The following is a 21,002-nucleotide window of genomic DNA, read 5'->3' on the forward strand; positions in this document are numbered from 1 at the left end:
CGCCTCCTAGCGAGCATGTGCCTGATGAGATGCCACAACCTTCTCTAGCTCGTACCGAGCAAGTGCATCATGAGATACCACAGTCTTCTTAACAAGCATAGCCGATACATGAACAACGAGTGCCTCCTGAAGAAGGTGATGCACAAGAAGATGAGGACATGCCTGAATGGAAACTTCAAAAGAAGCATCCAATCACCATAAGGCTAGTTTATGTTCCAATCAAAGATGTCTCATCAGTGTCCAAGTGGTTTTCCCATGACCAGTTCAAGCCTGAGAACCAAGTTAAAAAAGTCCCTTCACGGGGTTCTAAGGAGGACGTCACTAGCAAACTCCACCAAATTGCAAAGCAGTATTCAAATGTTGATGCCATCAAATGGTCAAAGGATTGCCCAAAAACATATGAAAGAGGCAAGCCCTTCCTACCAAACCGGGACATCTAGTGCCTACCACTTGGAATGAGAAGATTCCATGATTTGTACTTGCATGTTCTCCCAACGAGCATAGATCTCATACAAGCATGCTTTCCTATCGGCACATTTGGAAGCCCAACCAGGAAAATTGTCTTTGACTTCAATGACATGCACACATGCTTTCACCTGGGAGAAATGGAGATGAATCTAATTCGCACATGGTGCCTGTAAGTCCTTGTCCTCCCGATATAATATGAATGTAATCTTTGAATTTTGTTGTAACTAACCCACGCCGTGATTTGTAGAATGCAAGTGCACATTGTCAAACAAATGCCAAGTGTGAAAGCCGGGTATTTAGACCCTCAAGCTATAACCCAAACAAATTTTAATTACCCTAAACAGTGGATACTGGATGCTAAAGAGCTAGCTGCTATAAAGACTCTTCGGGAGAAAGAGCGCATCTGTACGGTGAAACTAAGGGAAGAGTCTCTTAAGATTGCGGCATACATTGCCCTGGCTTTAAAAAATCTCCAACAACACTCTACTATATGGCTACCATACAATTTCGAGTAAGTTCAACTCTATACTTAAAGCTTTGTTTGATATATTTTATTCGATGCAAAAGAGTTTATCTAGTTCTATGATTAAATCCATGCAGTAACCACTGGATTTGTATAGCCGTCGATGTCGGGAGGAGCATGGCATGGGTCTTTGATTCAATAGATAGGGACCCGGTGACATACAAAGACTTCATATCGATTCTCAAGACGTATACATATCGATAATCCTCATTAGCTTATATGTTTGTATACATACTTGTAATGTTCACTTTTGGATACTAACAAGTTATATTTGCTAAAATAATTCGAACAGGGCATTTAGGTTCTATGTCACTAATCATCATGGAAGGCATGATCCAGCAAGGAAGAAAAAGCTAGCTATAAAAACACTATGTGCGGTAAGTGTAACTTACTTCTTCAGTACTCTATTACATGGCTGTCAAAAGCATTACTTAACATTTTCATATGTAAAACAAACAGTGCCCCAAGCAAAAGACTGGGAGTGTACATTGTGGATACTATATATGTTCTATGATGAGTAACACCGGTGCCTACAGGAGACACCCCTTAAGGGTCAGTTTGAACCTCTTCACCCGTAGTATAAAAACTTCGTACATGGTATGAAATACTAAACCAAAACTTGTTCTCTTGTAGTGGAAAGAAGAGAAAGGAATGAAAAGAGACCCATACAAGGATGACAACTCTTAGAGCTCATCAGCGACCTTTGCAACTTCATATTGGACCAAATTGTACACGTCAGAGGCGCCTACCATGACCGAGAGTCTGACTTAGGTAGAAATCCTCAGTACCAACACCTTTATGAGACTGAAAGGCTAGCTCTAGGACGTTGATAACAATATGTATGGAATTTGTATATTTAATGATGGATTGTATATATTCTTGTGAATTGGACTTATTATTGTAGTTTATATAATACTCTTGTGCTTGTAGTCGCGGTCGCGGGGCGTTTGGCAACGCGAACGCGGTTCGGAACGTTGGTCGCGGGGCGTTCGGCAACGCGAACGCGGTTCGGAACGTTGGTCGCGGGGCGTTCGGCAACGCGAACGCGGTTCGGAACGTTGGTCACGGGGCGTTCGGCAATGCGATTTTGAAATGTAAATTTGATTTTTTTAATAGAAAAACGTACTATAGGGGCGGTTCTAGATTGAGTCGCCCCTATAAACAGGTATTTGTAGGGGCGGCTGGTGCTACAGCCGCCCCTATAAATCTATTTGTATGGGCGGCTCATATTACCAGCCGCCCCTACAAATCGATTGTAGTGACGGCTGGTACTACAGCCACCCCTATAAATCGATTTGTAGGGACGGCTGGTAATACGATCCGCCCCTACAAATCGATTTGTAGGGGCGGCCTGAAAACCGCTCCTACAAATACATGATTTGTAGAGACAGTTCGGTAAGGGTGACTGGCCAAACCACTCCTCCAAAAAGTTACGAGTCATCCTTAAAAATCGATTCTGTAGTAGTGCGGCGCGCACCGTGCACGCCCCAAGGGGACAGACAGCATGAGGAGGGGGCCGGCCCATCGAGTGCTAGCTGTTGGACCGTTGTCAGGCATGCAGTCACAAACTATGAAAATAATGATAGCTAATTAATTAGTTAGTAAATCTCCAAAACAATAGCAACTTTGCTTCTTCGTTATCCCAACCAAATATTTTTGTTGGCAAGGTACCGTCCGTGCATCATCAATATATATATATATATATATATATATATATATATATATATATATATATATATATATATATATATATATAGAACTACTACCCTATAGCTGGCTACAAAATAACTTATTCTGTAGCTACTTTGAGTTACGATAATTACTATATTAATTTATGAGATTATAGTAACTCCTTATTAAGTGGTTTACTATAATGTTATGGTAAATATCTCCATGTGTTATAGTAACCCAACTATCGTAAATATATATTGACATTATCGTAAATTAGTATATAAAATTATCGTAAATAAAGGTGGCTACAGAATAACTTATTTTTGTAGCTGGCTACTGAATATATATATATATATATATATATATATATATATATATATATATATATATATATATATATGTATATATATATATATAGGGAGAGGCTATTCAGCAGCCGGCTATAAAATAAGTTATTCTGTAGCCACCTCTATTTACCATAATTTTATATACTAATTTACCATAATGTCAATACATATTTACGATAGTTGGGTTACTATAACACATGGGAATATTTACCATAACGTTATAGTAAACCACTTAGTAAGGAGTTACTATAATCTCGTAAATTAACATAGTAATTATCATAACTCAAAGTGGCTACAGAATAACTACTATCCTATAGCTGGCTGCAGAATAACTTATTCTGTAGCCACTTTGAGTTACGATAATTACTATGTTAATTTACGAGATTTACAGAATAGTTTATTCTGTAGCCAGGTCGAACAGACGCACCATCCATGATTCGGGTCCAGGCGCTTGCATGGCTGGTGCCCTTCTGCCTCCTGGTCCGATGCGCATTAATCCGAGCCACGCCCACGTAATTAGCTCACGGTGATTTCGGTAATTCAACCTTGCGGCATGCATGCAAATTACAGGCCATGATTACTGGTAGAGCGCTTCATGCATGCAAGTTACTATAATTAGCACGCTGCATGCAAGTTGCTATAAAAAATTTTGAACCTTGCAAGTTACTATAATTAGCACGCTTAATTTGTCCAGGCGCAAATGTTCTTGTTGCGATAATACTACTCCAATATACCTTGTCCACAAAAAAAGTAGAAAATATATTCTAGTTACTATAATTAGCACGCAAATGTTCCAGGCGAATGCAAATGATCTTGTTACGATAATTAGCACGGAAATTTACCACAAATTGACGTCAAATGGTTTCTGTTAACCGGTTACTATAACATCTAGATCATTTTACGATGAAAATAGTTACTGTGTTTTGAATGTCTCGAGATGATAATTAGGATAGGAATTTGTACGACGGGAATTTATCATGAAATATGAGATTAATTTTACCATGAAATATTCGATAGAACTGGAAAGGATCATTGTAGTAACTATGATTGAGTAGTTACGATATTCTGTCTGATTCACAATGCCATAATCTTGTTATTATTTTTAAATGATTTACTAGAATATATGATGCCTCCTTAGATTAGTTACCATAATATGTTTACTAGATTTGCAAATTGTTACTAGAAGCTATGCCTTTCTGCCCCTGGAAGTTACGATATTCTATTTACTAGATTTTTGAAAAATATTTACTAGAATCTATGCCTTTCTAACCCTTGTAGTATGATTCACGAGAAACTTTTAAATTGATTTACTAAAATATATTTCTGACCATGTAGTTACATAATCTATTTACGAGATTTCTGCAAATTATTGAATTGTATGGTAGTGAAAGATAGTTGGTATTTAACAAGTTCCACAGTAGAGAAACCAATCTGAACATACATGCAGCGAAAAAATCAAGCAGCCTGGACATACATGCAGCGAAAAATCAAGTTAGAGGTTGACATTCCAACAAGGAACACGTAGGAATATCAATAAAATGTATTTGCATCCAAAATTTGAGAGAGAAAAGGGGTTCTCTCATGGCTTTGGATTACACATTGATCATTAACATTTCACATTGTTCAGGGGCTAAACAAACTATGGAAAATCGTCATTCAAGAGATATATATGGCTTGCCAACATGAAGATGAACCCCCAATGCACAGCGGCAAGCTTGCAAACAGCAGCTGTTGATCTGGTAAAGAATGACGAACTAAATCGCCTCTGCATGACGGCAAAAAAATTTGACCTAAAAAGAATAGCATGGATCGGAGCGTGAGACCGGAGATAGCTAGCAGAACAAATCAAGGAGAATGCTGAATCTGCATGCAGATGCCGAATTTCTGCTATGGCATTGCATTGCTCGTTGACTGACCTTGCAGAACCATGGATCTGCAAAACGCAAAGAGGAAGGTGAGAAGGGCCACTGCAGCTGCCGTGCTAGTGCTATGGCAAGTTGGTTACCAGGCCATGGCGCCCAGCAGTCAACGAGCTGTGATGAAGGTGTCGCCGGTACTGACGATGAAAGCACCAGGCCCCGCCGCCGTTGCTATCGCCCATTCGGACGGGATCAGCCGGGCGGAGGACGAAGCCAATAGAGTGGCACGGTGGTTTTGTGGTCAGTAAAATATACAACGGCGCTTAGCGGCGGTGTTTATGGGCGGTGATTTAGGGGACATGTTGCCGGCTAATAATTAAGCCATGCATGCAACGGCTTTCCTGGGGCTGGTGGGACGTTGCCGGTCGGTCCGCGTCCACAGTTTGGGCTCGGCTACAAAATAAACTATCCTGTAGCCAGCCGTAGGGTAGTGGTTCTATATATATATATATATATATATATATATATATATATATTCCACATCTAACTTGTCTTCGTCTATCCATGTGTTCGTGTAGATAAATAAACAGCATGAGGATGGTGGTAGTAGTCAAATGAACTCATTCGAGGGCTGCAAGTGGTGGCTCAATCACGTTGCTCCTCTTTGTTGATGCACAAAGCTAGCATGGGCCCAATACTTTTGGGGGCAAGAGAGAGATTGAGATTGAGAGCGAAGCGATTCATATAGCAAAGCAAACTAAACCGACTCTAGTAGAAACCTCAATCAGGGTCTGTTTGGAACGCAGGAATTTCATAGGAATCACACAGAAATTTCACAGGAATCAGTTCAATTTTACGAGAAAAACGTAGAAATGGAAAAAAAAATCCCGCATTTCAAACAAGCCCTCAATGAAAAAAAAAAAGAGAGCCCTAAATCTATTGGTTGCTCGAGTGATTTTCTCCCTCCGCACACTCGATTTCCTGAGCGTTGGATCTTTGGTCCGCTGATCTCGTGTGCTCCACATGGTCCCCCACCTGCGCCCGCACGCTGCTAGTGCCCGGGACCATGCGCGGCAGGGTGGTCAGCAGGTGCAGGTGAGTCAGATCGCCTTGTGTAGTGCATGCTACTTTGCGCAGGGACCTGTCTCCGTCACGTCAAATTAACTAGCGCCTTAACATCTTTGTATGTACTTTAGTATGAGCAGATTACATCTTCAGCCTGTTCGGAAGGTCGTATCGTATCGTGGATTATTTACTGCTGACTGGTTTGGGATGAGAGAAAAACACTATTCCTGACTGGAAATTTACGATCGTTTACGAGCAAGCGAACATGCTCTTATTGGACCATATTTTACTCTTTTTGTTTTGGTATAAGTTCTGTCTTCAATTTGTGTAAATTGATTATTCGTAACTACAATAGGTCCCAATTACTTGAATCTGATCTCTTTTTTTTTTGGTTTTTTTAATTTTTGTGTGCTTTATTTGATTTCCCTTTGAAAATTTTGAATTTGGCTTTCATAAAAATAATCTAGCTAATTTTTTGTTTTGTTTGATTAATATTTTTGCATTATTTGGATAATTTTTTTATTCATCTAATCTGGATCTCATTGTCATAAGAATCAAGTGTTGCATGGGTTCAAAATACTCGATTTTGATTTCCGCCGTCAATCGAGTGTTTCTGCGCTATCAAGCACTCAGGTGTCCATGCACCTAGAAACACCCGAGCGGTGACTAGACAACCCAGAAAGAATCGTACCTGCGTCGGGACAACTAAATTTTTGTAAAAAAAGCATACGGATTACATGTTAAGATAATAATACTGTAAAATTAAATATCAATGTTAAAGTGATATTTAATTTAAAAAGCAAAGTTTGTGAAATTAACACGGCCACAGAGAGCGTGACGTCACAGGCTCACCAACTCTACTGTATAGACCTTTCCATGCGTTGCAACTGGAATAAATAATGCCCTAATTATTTTAAGCATGGACGTGTTGTATTATCAAAAAATACGACAATGCAAATGTGATGTTCGGAATGTTAATACTACAAATTGAATTTTGTGCATGGCTAAAATTCTCATTGATGATCTGCATTCATCAAGGTATGCATTTATAGTACTGTGCATTTGTGCATACACACATAAAAGTTCATACCACCGTAACAAGATTAAATGATTCCTCAACCTTTTACAACTAACCATCTCTTTGAATTATCAGTTTGCTTCATAGAAGACCAGTATACCAAGGCCACCCTTCTTCGTATTTTAGATAGCTAGTATATTTGCTCGTGCTAACGCTACGGTAATATTAAGTCAAAAGTTAATTCTATCAAATTTGAAGTACTCCCTTAAAGATTCAATCAAAACATATTTCTGTGGCTCCAAAAAATTGAAGTGATGCATGTTCAAAAAGCATAGATGTACTTTTGTCATAAAAGTTAGAACTCAATCTCGTTTTATAAAAAATTCATATAAAATGACAAAAATCACTGAATTTATTATTCTCGTATTTTTAAAAAAATTGAGGTAATCCCAACTCTTAAAACAAAAGACACATTTGGGATATGGATGCATCTCATATTTTTATGAGCAATCGAAATACAGCTTTTTTGGGTTCTCATGGTTTGCACCACATATTCCCTCCCTCACCTGCTTGTACAAAAGACATTGTCCATGTACATAAGATTGCAAAAGATCAATATGTATGTAAAGCAACCCAATGTACCAACAACAACAATTTTAACCATGACACCGGACCACATGTATATGAAAGGTTCCGCTGGTAGACTCTTTACTCAGGGGCGGATCCAGGACCCGGGCTTAGACAAAAGGAGGCCTAGGAAGCAAGATCAGACTATTTTGAACGTGAATCAGCAGCTCAGCCTGGGGCGTAGCCCCGTTCTGGATCCGCCCCTGTCTTTACTCGTCCTTGAACACAGAATCTAGATGTCACCTCTCAATCGCAGTTGTAAAACCAATAAACCAGACATGATCTCACAATGCCAACTACATCAGAGTACAATTATCATCATCATATTTTATTGGCCCATGTTTCCAAGAATTCGCTCCACTACAGCATGAACATTTCTAGTGGTAGCGGCCAAGGCTCGGATGTTCTCTCGTGTGTCAAGAAACCCGTTTCTTGGAGCTTCGCTAATTGTGTTGCATACAGTTCTTCTGTGGCAGCACTGCAAATTTTGACATTACTTTGTTGATGAGAAGACTTTAAAAAATCACCCAGCGAAAAGCTTCAAGAGATCATACAGCAATTTGTCTATCCAATATCCACTCCTAAATCAATAAAATTGCATGGGCATAGTTAATAAAAGCCCAAGATATTTTTAATGTCATCGGTAACAAAGGCAAATAGATCAACAAATATGCACCGCAGTGAAAAAAAGGAAACATTGAAATACAGAAGTGTATTGTAGAGGAAGAATGCAGCCCCCACCTTGGTGAGGAAAGCATGGTATGTTAATGCACAATAGAAAAATAATATCTCCGCCAACTTTGTATGGCTCTGTATGCATGATTGGAAAAGGTTACCTCATCAGTAAGCTTCGGTTGAATAAGGTTCTTCGCATAACACTATCGGACTCCTTGAGTTTGCCGAGTGCCCGAAACACTTGGCAAAATACAGAAAACACTCGGCAAATTATTCGTTGAGTGTAACACTCGACGAATAGCACTCGCCATAAACAGTGCCGGCAAAGCCAACTTTGCCGAGTGCCATTTATCGGGCACTCGGCAAAGTTTTTGCCGTGTGCAGTTTGGCTCTCGGCGAAAAGAAACGGTCATAACGCTAGACCCGCCATTAACAGCGACTTCGCCGAGTGTCAAACGGCAAGGCACTCGGCAACTAATTTCTTTTTAAATATTTTTGGTTTTTAGAATTCCTTGTCGCCGAGTGCTGCTCTCAGTAAATGATAATAATATGCCGAGTGCCACACAGGCAGACACTCGGCAAACATTTTTCAAACAGTATTTGGTTTTTTTTAAAAATAGCTTTTCGCCGAGTGTGATAATACCTACACTCGGTAAATATTTCATATTTGCCGAGTGTCTTGGTCATAACACTCGGCAAAGCCTCAGAAATCTGAATTTTTTTTTGTTTTTGCATTACATTTCACAGTATATATATATATATATATATATATATATATATATATATATATATATATATATATATATATATATATATATATATATATATATATATATATATATATCACAACACAGATATATTACACAGCACATATATCACATATATATATCATCTCCACACACCACATATCACATACATCACAATAATCCATAATGGTACACAAATGTCATACCACAATACCAACATAAGGTTCGAGTTTAAAGTATCCACCACAAGTGCATTACAAGCATAAGTGCAACACAAGGAATAAGTTCAACACATGAAAAGAAGCAAATCACCAATTAGACCACGGCGACTGCTGCGGTGGGTCATGAGGTACATCGTTTGATGCTGCCGATTGACCCTGCACAAAGAATAGATAAGATTACTTGATAGCTGCAAAAGGAATTGTTGAGACATATATAGCTAGTAGCATTGCAATTCAAAAGGCAATACAACAAATACAACTCTGTGTGTGTGAGTGTGTGTGTGTGTGTGTGTGTGTGTGTGTGTGTGTGTGCTGGTGTGTGTGTGTGTGTGTGCTGGTGTGTGTGTGTGTGTGTGTGTGCTGGTGTGTGTGTGTGTGAGTGAGTGTGTGTGCTGGTGTGTGTGTGTGTGAGTGTGAGTGTGTGCGGGTGTGTGTGTGTGTGTGAGTGAGTGTGTGTGCTGGTGTGTGTGTGTGAGTGTGTGTGTGTGTGCTGGTGTCTGTGTGTGAGTGTGTGTGAGTGAGTGGACATGGGGATAGATGTACTCACAGGAGTGTCTTCAGGAGGACGAGGAGGAAGGAATAGCACTTGTGGCAGAGGTTCACCCATCTTCGCGCCGAGATTTTGCATCCACTGAAACATCTGCTCCTGCCTCTGCTGATCAACGTCAATCTTCGCCTCCAATGCTATTCTCTACCTCCTCTCTTCTTCTAGCTCGGCCTACAAAATTTCACCCCAATGTTACAATGGAAATCAAAGGTATGTAAGAAACAATGAACGGCGAATAAAAGAGTAATAACTTGCAAAGTCTGCATGGCGTGCTGTGTACTGGTCGGTCGTGGGCATATGGGCGGCCTCTGGCCTGTGTCGCTTGCTCGGATCTGGGAGAGAGTGGGAGTAGTGGCCGTGTCGATGACGCTGTCGCCAAGCCAGTACCTGCCATGCTTCTTGCCTCCTCCCACCCTCATGACAAGGTCTCCTTCGAAATCCTAGGTGCTCAGATCGTACTCCGGCCCATGGACTGCCTTTGCCGCCGTTGTGTACTCGGTGAGACGACTATGGATGGAGGGATTGCTGTACGCTGAGGGGGTCCTCTGGGTTAAAGTCGACGGCGGATGTCGCCTTGCCCTTGTGGGCCATAGCCCATGCCTTCACCTAGGAGCAAGGTGCACCACCATGTGACGCCGACTATGAAACAAATAGTAAGATCATTAGAAACTATGCAGAAGCAAGCGTTAGAATACATAAATGAAGTCACGTACCCATCTCTCCGCATACTCGGCAAGGGTAAGGTTCCCCTGATGGTGTGGTGCACCTGTCATCATCAAACGCCGCTCCCGGCAAGCGGCGTGTGTCTCCGACCACTCTGGGGAGCACCACTTGTCCACCATCCTCCTCCAGTACTCGCCTTTACCGACCACCCAATTTGGAGGCACCTACACGTCAACAAGCATTTGTCATATAAGAAGATCACAGTAAGTGTACTTAATCTCAGGAAGAAACAGTATTTACCAACATGTATTGCTCTTTGGTCAGCGTCAAGGTTCTTGCGAGGTCTTTGTCGATCTTCACTTCCTCAAAGACAACTTTGTATTGCTGTATAGCCAGGATATGCGCCTCGTAGTGCATGTCCTTCACGAGCTTGTAGCAGGCTTTGTGAGCGTGCCTCTCGGCCCTCTCCTCGTATCCCTCGTCACATCTGTAGAAATCATGCATATAAACATTATGTATGTAGTCATTATTTCAAGGATGTGATAGGATTGTGATGTATTGAGCAAGATAGTGCGGGGAAGGCTTACCCACAGCTCTTTCACAACCCGCTGCGCCTTGTTGTCGAATTTCCTGCCTTCCCGATCTCGTGCATCGGGGGCAGACGCGTAGTGCTCGAACGTGTAGGCCGGCTCCACCCCTCCTGCCCAGTCCACCAGGCCAGGGAAGTGTTCCCTACACAGAAGACCTAGGATTCCACCGGGAAGGCGTTTGTGATCACCTGCAGCCACAACCTTCCATCCCCTGTCCAAGTGATTAATGAAAAAATATTAGTTTGTATTTTGCCATGTTAAACATATCAAATGAAGTAGCGATAACATCTTAAGATACTTACCTTGGCCCATTGGGGCGAATCACCGGCCGTTTTGTGAAAGGTATGGCTGTTCTGGGAGGCGTGAAGGGCCTCGCAACCAGATCTTTGAAGCAGAGGAAGAGGAACCCCCCGCCAAGGGCTCCTCCTCTGCCTCATGCTCCTCGTGCTCGCCCTCCTCCTCCTCGTGCTCACCCTCCTCCTGCTCGGCCTGCTCCTCGTGCTCGTGCTGCTCCTTCTCTGCCTCCTCTTGAGGCGAGGGAGGTACAGGCGACGGTGGCTGAGTCGTTGCATGCGCCTGCCGACCCTAGCCTCTCGGCCGACCCCTGCGCCTCCGTAGCGGCTCCTCAGCTGCAGGAGCCTCCTCAGCTGGAGCGGACGCCGACCTCCGGTAAAACGACCCAATGGACCTCATACCGCCCACCATCTTTTGTCAATCACCTGCAATTAAAAAGAGTAAACCAATAAGCATATATAAACAGGACAACCTGAAAAAGAAATGCAAAATAAACGAAACATAATTAGAAAATGATAGTATTACTTGTATTAGAAATAGGCATCATGATCGAGATCAGCCGGATCATAACTCTCATCATCACTATCACACATGTCGAAATAATCAACACTATCCGAAGGACCAATGTTGTCATCATCGGCATTGCCTATACGCACTCGCTCAAGTAATTCTAAGTCTTGCACATTTTCCACCTCATCTCCATCGTCCTCTTCATCAACCCTTTCATTATCTACTTCCATTTCGATCACACCGGTTAAGTCTATCTCAAAACTCCCTTCTAGCCCCTCCTCTTGATAGAACTCCCCGTCATATGTGTTTGGGTCTAAGTTGTAATCTTGATCATTTGGGAGAGGTAGTCTACCATGTGGCGATGTCTTCTGCACAATATACCAACCCTTAAGACGGTCGTCGTTTGGGCACGCGTATGGCAGATAATAAACTTGCGTCGCCTGTTGAGCAACAACATAGACATCTTCCCCTGGATAGACGGAATCCTAACGAATTTCGACCAGCCTAAGATTAGGGGTCTGTCTCGTTACTGCAGGATCAAACCAATGACATTTGAATATGACAGGCTTAAGGGGTTTGGAACCACGAAATTTGACTTCATAGATTTCTTCGATTCTCCCATAATAATCGGCCCCATCAGTGTCGGGCGTAAGAACTCCAGTATTTGTGGTTCTTCGATTGGGCCGACTTTCCTCATGTGCTGTCGTGTGAAAGTGATATCCATTCACGTCATAAGCGGAAAATGACCTGACCCTATACAGAAAGCCACTGGACACCTGTGCTAACTCGGGATCCATAGACTCATCGGTTTGGCCCTGCAAGCTCAAGCAGGATATATCGTTAAACTAAGTACGAGCAACTTGTAATGTCAAACTAAGTATGAGCAAAGTTGGACAATACCTTCTGTGCGAACCAAGAAATGAAATCGGGCATTCCATTTCCCGCACCCTGTTTAAGAAGGGTATCATATTCCTGCGGGGTAGGTTCCCTTGATAGATGCCAGTAGTGATCAAGAAATTCCCTATAACAATGAGAAACAAGAGAGTTGGATACCGAATAGTGACAGCATATTTAACAAGTTCGTTGTGAACTTACTACATGTATGGCTCCACTTCGGGAAGGTTGGTCAACACATAGTGCATGATAGTGCGCCACTCTTCATGTCTCAATGTCTTGGGTTTCCAATCACTTGCACTTCCGAGCTACCCTCGGAAAAGGCTGAGATTCGATTCATTTTCGCCAGCATTGTAGAGAGGGGGTGGATTATGCACGCTGGGAAGGTTGTCACTATAGTAACTTGTTGTGAAGTTTGACACCTCCTCCAGAATGTATGCCTCTGCAACGAAAGCCTCAATTTTGCCTTTATTCTTACATTTACTTCGAACAACCTTTAGACATCTCTCGATTGGATAGCACCAACGGCCCTGCACGCCCCCTCCCCATTCATGCCTCATATGGGAGGTGCAAGATCAAATGCTGCATCAGAACAAAGAAGCCAGGTGGAAATATCTTCTCCAACTTACAGAGAAGCACCGGCGCCATTCTTTCCATGTCCTCATCCACTTTTTGAGACAACTCCTTGGCACAAAGCTGGCGGAAGAAATAGCTCAACTCTGCCAGCACTAGCCAGACATGCTCAGGGACATAGCCACTGAACCATCGCCGGAAGAAGCCACTCAATCCATATGTGGAAGTCATGGCTCTTCATCCCTTTGACTCGCAGAGTAGATAAGTTCACTCCCCTCCTCAGATTCGCTGCATACCCATCAGGGAACATCAACGTTTGCATCCATTCAAGTACTTGCCTTCTTTGGGGCCTGGTCAAGACAAAATCAGCCTTAGGCTTGCTCCATGTCTTGCCACCTCTAGGAGGCTTCATTTCTTGCTTTGGTCTATCGCATAACGTTGCTAGGTCCACTTAGCCTTAACTGTTGTCCTTTGACTTTTAGTGTTCATGAGTGTTCCCCAAAGTGCCTCAGCCACATTCTTTTCAGTGTGCATCACATCCATGTTATGTGGAAGAAGGAGGTCATCATAATAGGGGAGCCTCTCTAAGCCCAACTTATGAGTCCACATATGTTGACGACCATATCCCACAAAACCATCGCCTTGTGGGTTGATGACGAGAGCATCTATCTGAGCACGAACCTCAGCACCAGTCATGATCTGCGGTGCGGGGTCTGTCACTACGACACCTTTCGTAAAGTTCTTGATGTCTCGTCTGAATGCATGCTCAACAGGGAGGAACTATCGATGCTTGTCGAACGAAGAATACTTGCCACCCTTCTTCAACCAAATGAACTCTACAGCTGTCTTGCATAATGGGCATGGGAACCTCCCGTGAACACACCAGGCGCAGAATATCCCATACGCCAAGAAGTCATGTAGGGAGTAGTGGTACCAGACATGCATTCTGAAGTTCCTCTTTTGTAGCTCGGTCATATGTCAACACCCCTTCCTCCCAAGCACAGACCAGCTCATCAATCAGAGGCTCCATGAACACACCCATCTTACTCCCCGGGTGTCCAGGAATTATCAATGATAAGAATATATTCTGTCGTCGAAACATGACACCGGGGGGGGGGGGAGATTGAGGGGGATAACGAAGATTGGCCAACAATTGTATGGGGCAGCCATCAGTCCATAAGGATTGAACCCATCTGTTGCCAGCGCAACACGTATATTACGAGCCTCAAGAGCTTTCTCACGATGAATCCCATCAAAGTGGGTCCATGCTTCACCATCAGATGGATGTACCATCTTCTTAGGACTGTATCGAGTGCCATTTTTGTGCCACGTCATCTGTTTCGCGGTTTCCTCGGTCATGTATAGCCGTTGGATCCTCGGTAAGAATGGAAGGTACCGTAGGATCTTCACGGGGATCTCACGCTGCCTTTTCTGACCATCACCAGACTCTACCTCCAGGTACCTAGAGGATTGACACTTTGGACAGTACTTTGCTTTCTCGTGTTCTTTCCTAAATAGGACGCACCCCTTCGGACAAGCATGTATCTGCTCATATGGCATCTTGAGTGCACGAAGGAGTTTCTGTGACTCGTACATGCTCTTTGGCATAATGTGAGCTTCTGGAAGCAAGCTGCCAATAACTGCCAACGTAGCATCGTAACAATCTCAACTCATGCTAAACTGAGCCTTTAAGGCCATTATCCGTCCAATGGCATCCAGTTGAGAAACATTTGTGTGGACGTGAAGGGGTTTCTGTGCCGAAGACAACATGTCATAATACGCCTTTGCGGTTGCCTTTGGCTCCTCCTCCCCACCTTCTTACCTACGTGTGCTTCGTGAAAGTCATTTAGCCAGTCACCTACCCCGGCATCAGCATCGAAATCTTCGACGCGTGCTCTCACGACCTCCTCTCTCGTCCGATCGGCTTCACCGTGGTAGATCCACCGAGTATAATCTGCCGTGAATCCATTCTTGCAAAGATGAGTAGACATGACATCCTTTGGTTGTCGACGCCTGTTTGCACATCTACTGCATGGACACCAAATGGCTGATGCTCCTGGAACTAGGGCAAATGCTCTATCTATGAAAGCCTCCGTCTTCTCAATCCATTCATCAGTCAAAGCACGCTGACTTGGGCGGCCCGTGTACATCCACTCACGGTCATCCATCCTCTGACACACACACACACACACACACACACACACACACACATATATATATATATATATATATATATATATATATATATATATATATATATATATATATATATATATATATACCAGCGAGACATTAAGAATCAATTGCATGTACACGATGTTCCTACCATCTAATAGGCCAGGATAGGTCCTAATCCCACCCGAGGATGCGTAGCTGGGGTTAGTCTCCATGGTCTACTCCGATCCGAGACAGAATTTCGGTAGCACCTCCCCGCTGTTCTCCAAATACATGTCCCGGTAGGGAGATTGTGTATCCGGAGAACAACAGGGAGATGCTGCCGAAACTCTGCTTCGGAACGGAGTAGACCACGGAGACTAACCTCATCTACGCATCCTAGGGCTGTCCAAAAAACGTGGACAATTCGAAACAGATACGGTTATCGATATGCAAAGAGCTGCATATTTTCAACCGTATCTCTTTCGAACGGGAGACGCCTAACCGGGTTACGTGCTCTACAAACATGCATGATACGGAAAAGAGGGGTGTTTTATGCCTCACCTCGCTGTCCCGCAAACAGGAGAAGCCTCAACCGCTACAAGGTCCACGGAACACCAACAAACAGCCAGAAGCCTCAGTCCTCCCTAAAAGAATAAGTCATTTCACACGAGTAAGTAATTACCTTTATATCACCATAAACAAAGTAAAAAGAAACAAGATAATGGATACATGAGGTCAGTAAGAAAGACACTTCTGAAGCAGTGAATTTGTGATGGAGTAAAATCTATTGCAAAAGGCTATGGGCAGCAATACACGCATCAGAGATTAAAAGGCATGTATAAACCTGCATGCATATTGACGAAGTTACTAAGAAAGCCATTAATTACACTTGATCAGTAAGCAAATTTGCATGTAAAAAAACAAATAACAATCCCTTTAACCCTTCAAAAGTAAAGAAAACAATGTGATGAAGTACATAAGTCTAAAAACGAGGAACAAGGAACAGTATGATGATGTAGACTGCAAATTTTAGCGTAGGTGATTCACAGAATTGTCATGCAAAACATTTTTAGCGTAGGTTCACAAAAACGCCTTTCTTATTGTGGCGTTCACAAAATTGTCATGCAGAACATGTACACCTAGGCAATTTCATTCTTTTGCGTAGGTGATTTTAGGAGAAAAAAGAAAAAGGAGAAAAAGAAACGATATGTCATCCAAATTAAGGTGCACACATTCTGCATGACAATTTTGGGAAGCTCAAGATAATAATTTTGCGAAACCCACTCTTTAGGATGGCAATTAGGGATACAAGCAGCCTCCATGCTGCTGCTCGCGATGCTTTTTTCTATAATGGAAGACTTTATTTAAAAAATTCAGGGACAATGCATTAGCCGGTACATAGGGTCCGTTTAGATACGAGAGTTAATTGTTAGCTAGCAAAAAAAAAATAGTCCTCTAGTTCATCCAACCATGAGGACTATCTGGTCCGCGACGATACCAATGTCAGCTTAGACGTCCGGTGCTGGACCTAATGACAAATATCTATTTTTCTCATTTATATGTGGACCAATTGGATTGACAAGTTGCTGTTTATATACACATGCCAGCGGCACTATGTCTGAGCTGACATTGGTAGCATCGCGGGCAGCATCGCGGCCTCGAGAGCACCGTCGGCATTCCGTCGTCTTCTACTTTCTCCTTGTATTTGTATGTATGAAGAGCAGATGCATCGGTGCTTACATCCGTCAGATAGCTGTTTCTGAGCCTGAAGAGTGACCAATCTGCTCTGCAATCTGATTTCAACCTTCCTGTAAGCTGATGACTATAAGTTCCGCATTTTAATCTTCCTTTCGTATTCCCTAGCAACTTGATTTTTTTTTGAACTAACAAACTGACAGGTGAATGATTACTTGTCCGTATGCACTAGATTGGCCCCTAATGTAAACGACCATCTCTGCTCTGGAATGTGCACACGATTGATGATGGCAAAAGACAGGAAGGGCGGGCGATATACTGATTAGATCCGGTGATAAAAAGGTAATCCAACAAGACATCACCAAGTATCTGGTATCACCAAATATCTGGTGTATTATGCATGTTTCACTTTTAACAATACTCTGATCTATCTGTAAAAAATAAAAAAAACAGGGTAAAACATAAGCTGATTTTCACATCCACTAATTTGTTTTGTTCGTTTACAGTAGTTCCATCCTTTCCCATTACACTATATGAACATCTTGTGAAGTAAGATCTCTACTGTAAGCATTTCAGTGACAGGTTCAAATTTTGTTCTTCATGTTCATTATCCCTTGCCAACTGAGTGAGGTAGTACCCATCTAAACTTTGACTTAATGATGGGTGCTCTGTTTCTATTAAAAGAATATTTGCTTCATCAACTTGCTTCTCATATAACTATACATTTGATTAGCATTCAAATATGACCACAAGATGTCGCTTTCTAATGTTCAGTAAATCTACTACATTCGATCAGACGCGTGCAGCCTGAACTATGGCCCCCAATTCGATTGGGGTCGCCCCCATGGTCGCCAGCAAGCGGAGCTGCCGAGGCCGTTCCCAAATCGGAATCAACCGAGCAGGGCGACTTTGAGTTACCTGGGTCGCCGTAGAACAGCTGTCGTCGGAGAGGCGGCCGCGCTGTAGAAGCCGCCCAGGAGGTCGTCGGAGTGGCGTTGAGCAAGGGGCTCCCTGCGGGCGGGCACCGAGGTGGCGCAGGGTCTCGCTGGGGGCAGGCGGGCGGGGTCGTGCTCGCGCTCGGTTTCGCGGCGGGGACAGGGGCGTGGGCCAGCCGGTGGCTGTGGCAGACCGGCCGGGCGGGGTGGAGGTCGACGGCGGAGGCGGGCGGGGTGGGGAGGGAGGGGGGCGCGGAGTGGGGAGGGAGGGGGCGGCGGAGGGGTTGCGGTGGAGGGTGTGCGGTCGGCGGCGCGTGGGGGGGGAGCTCGACGGCGGCGGGCGTGGGGAGCACGATGGAGTGGGGAGGGAGGAGGGCGCGTGGGGGGAGCTCGACGGCGGCGCGAGGGGAGGGAGGTCGACGGCGGCGCGTGCGCACGGAGGAGGGCGCGCGCGTGCGCGGGGATAGAATGGAGAAATTGCCAGAGCCGGCCAGCGTCCTAGCTATTTTGCGGCCTGTTTGCCGAGTGTCGGGCCGATACGACACTCGGCAACGTTTTTTTTAAAAAAATCCCATCAGTTTGCCGAGTGTCGGCCGATGGCGCACTCAGTAAACTACTTAAAAAAAACCTAAACGCCTGGTTGCCGAGTGCCGTGACGATTGGGTACTCGGCAAACATTTTTTAAAAAAATCGGCAAACAAGAAATTTTAAAAAAAGTTTATTACATTTTTGCCGAGTGCCACCTATGCAGCACTCGGCAAACTTATTTCTATATTTCATGCTGCCCTTTTCTTTCCTCTACTTAATTACTTTCCTCTATTTCATGTTTCACTAATTTCATGAAATGAACTTGCATTAAACTTTGTTAGGTGCACTCAGCACTCACAAATGTATATTTCAAGCTTGTACAAAAATTGGACTATTATTTCATGTGTTTGTATATCACGCATCTAAAATTCAATAATTGCGACGAAAGAATTAAAATTACGAAATGACTCCGAAAAATTGCCAAAAATTCACAAGAAGCGATCTTTGTTCTCTATTGTATATACAAAAAATTTGAAGTGAAACTCCAAATCGACATTCAAATTGTCTCCTCATCTTACCGGATCTTTCTCAAATCTCAGAAACTTCTCCGGAGACGATCCGATTTGTAAACAGCGTACGTGTCAACTTTGCCGAAACACTATCAATTTTTTACCATAGCCTCCACGTATGATATCATGACAACTCGACGAATTTCGTGATTTTCAGACTTCGTTTGCTTTTTATAGAATTTTCAGACGTTTCCGCCACGCATTTCTGCTCATGTTTTGTGAACACAATGTTCGAAATTTTTGGTCTGGCCCTGGATACGGTCTCAAAACAGACTCAGTGACAAGAATATCATTTTTTATTCACTTTTTTCGGATATTCGAAGCACTTGCAGTTCAAATCCAAAAAATTACCGAAAATTCATTTGACTAAAATAAATTGACGAAATATAGTAAAATAACTCAGAAATGTACAAAACTTCAACACAGAGCAACAGGTATTGTAAGACAACAGTAAAAAAAGTTTGGGGGGCAAAATCAAAAAAAAAAATTTGTTTGCCGAGTGTCAGATGCTGACACTCGGCATATAACAGAGTTTGCCGAGTGTCGTATTTTGACACTCGGCATATAGGTGGGTTTGCCATGTGTTAACGTGTGACACTCGGCAAAATGATAACGGAGGTCAACGGTGTTACCCGGACATGAAGTTGTCGTGTGTCTATTGTTTGCCGAGTGTCAGCACTCGGCGTAAACTGTTATGCCGTGAGTTTTGTTTTTGCCGAGTGTCGTCTTTGGGACACCCGGCAAACACCGAGTGCCCGAAATCTTGCCCACGGCAAAGGTGGGGACACTCGGCAAATTAGGTGTTTCCGGTAGTGTAATGAATATATTTCTTCAGAAATTTGACAATTAGCCTATCTTGCTTGGCTTTCTTGCCTCTTCTATCCTGACCATGGAGCAATACTCAACAAAAAATGGTTGCATTAGCATAACCGTCATCTTCTTCAGCATATCCCTCTTTATAAAGATACATCTTGATCCTACAGTTTATGAGGTTGTCTTTTATTAAGCAAATGAAAAGAATGGAAGAATTGAAAACAAATATATTCGACTGTAGAACAGCAAAGCTACCTCCATCATTAGTGCAATATCTATGCATTCATGCAGCGTGTTCTGAAATTTGCTGATCAATCTCAGGATCCATTTGATCAAGAATACTAATGGAACTATGCAAACTTATAGAATATGGTAGAGTAATAAACATCCATCTTAGCATACACATTGCACAACATATTATCTGGAGCTGGATCGTTAGCAACATATGCAAGCAGGTTTGGACAAGGTTCTAGCTTCTAACTTGTTTACTACACATGAAAACCAGCTATGCAAATGACAGGATTCCGGGTCAGTAAAGAAAGAAAGAAAAGAAATTGATGATATGCCTCGTTTCCTTTGTAGAGATAGTGATTCTTTTCAGTTGAGATTCAAGAAATTCCTCCTAAAAGTAATCAGCTAGTAGCGAAATTGCTTGAGAATGGAGATCCCCTACCACCCTCTGCACCAAGTTTCAGATGCCCATATCAACCGCAGGAGAAACACTGAAGATGACGACAAGAAGCAAATAATTTAATCCAACAAGTAGGACCGGGGAGAATCGAACCTTTGAGCAACACACTACGGGATACTGATTAATTACCGAGTGTTATAAACACTCGGCAAATATGGAGAAACACTCGGTAAATTGTTTACCGAGTGCCACACTCGGTAAACATGACTCGGTAAACAACGACTCGGTAAAGTTAGTTTACCGAGTGTCAACTAACGGGGCACTCGGAGAATAAATCTTACCGAGTGCTAAGCCGGCACTCGGTAAACAACTACGACGTGACG

General features: G+C 43.0%; 1 pseudogene; it reads right to left on the minus strand.

Annotated features, from left to right (window-relative positions):
- Nucleotides 1-11,731: 11,731 nt before the first annotated feature.
- On the minus strand, nt 11,732-15,459 carry LOC136535059 (uncharacterized; annotated as a pseudogene).
- Between the last annotated feature and the right edge of the window lie 5,543 nt (nt 15,460-21,002).

Source organism: Miscanthus floridulus, unplaced genomic scaffold, assembly GCF_019320115.1.
Source record: "Miscanthus floridulus cultivar M001 unplaced genomic scaffold, ASM1932011v1 os_2496_1_2, whole genome shotgun sequence".
NCBI lineage: Eukaryota > Viridiplantae > Streptophyta > Magnoliopsida > Poales > Poaceae > Miscanthus > Miscanthus floridulus.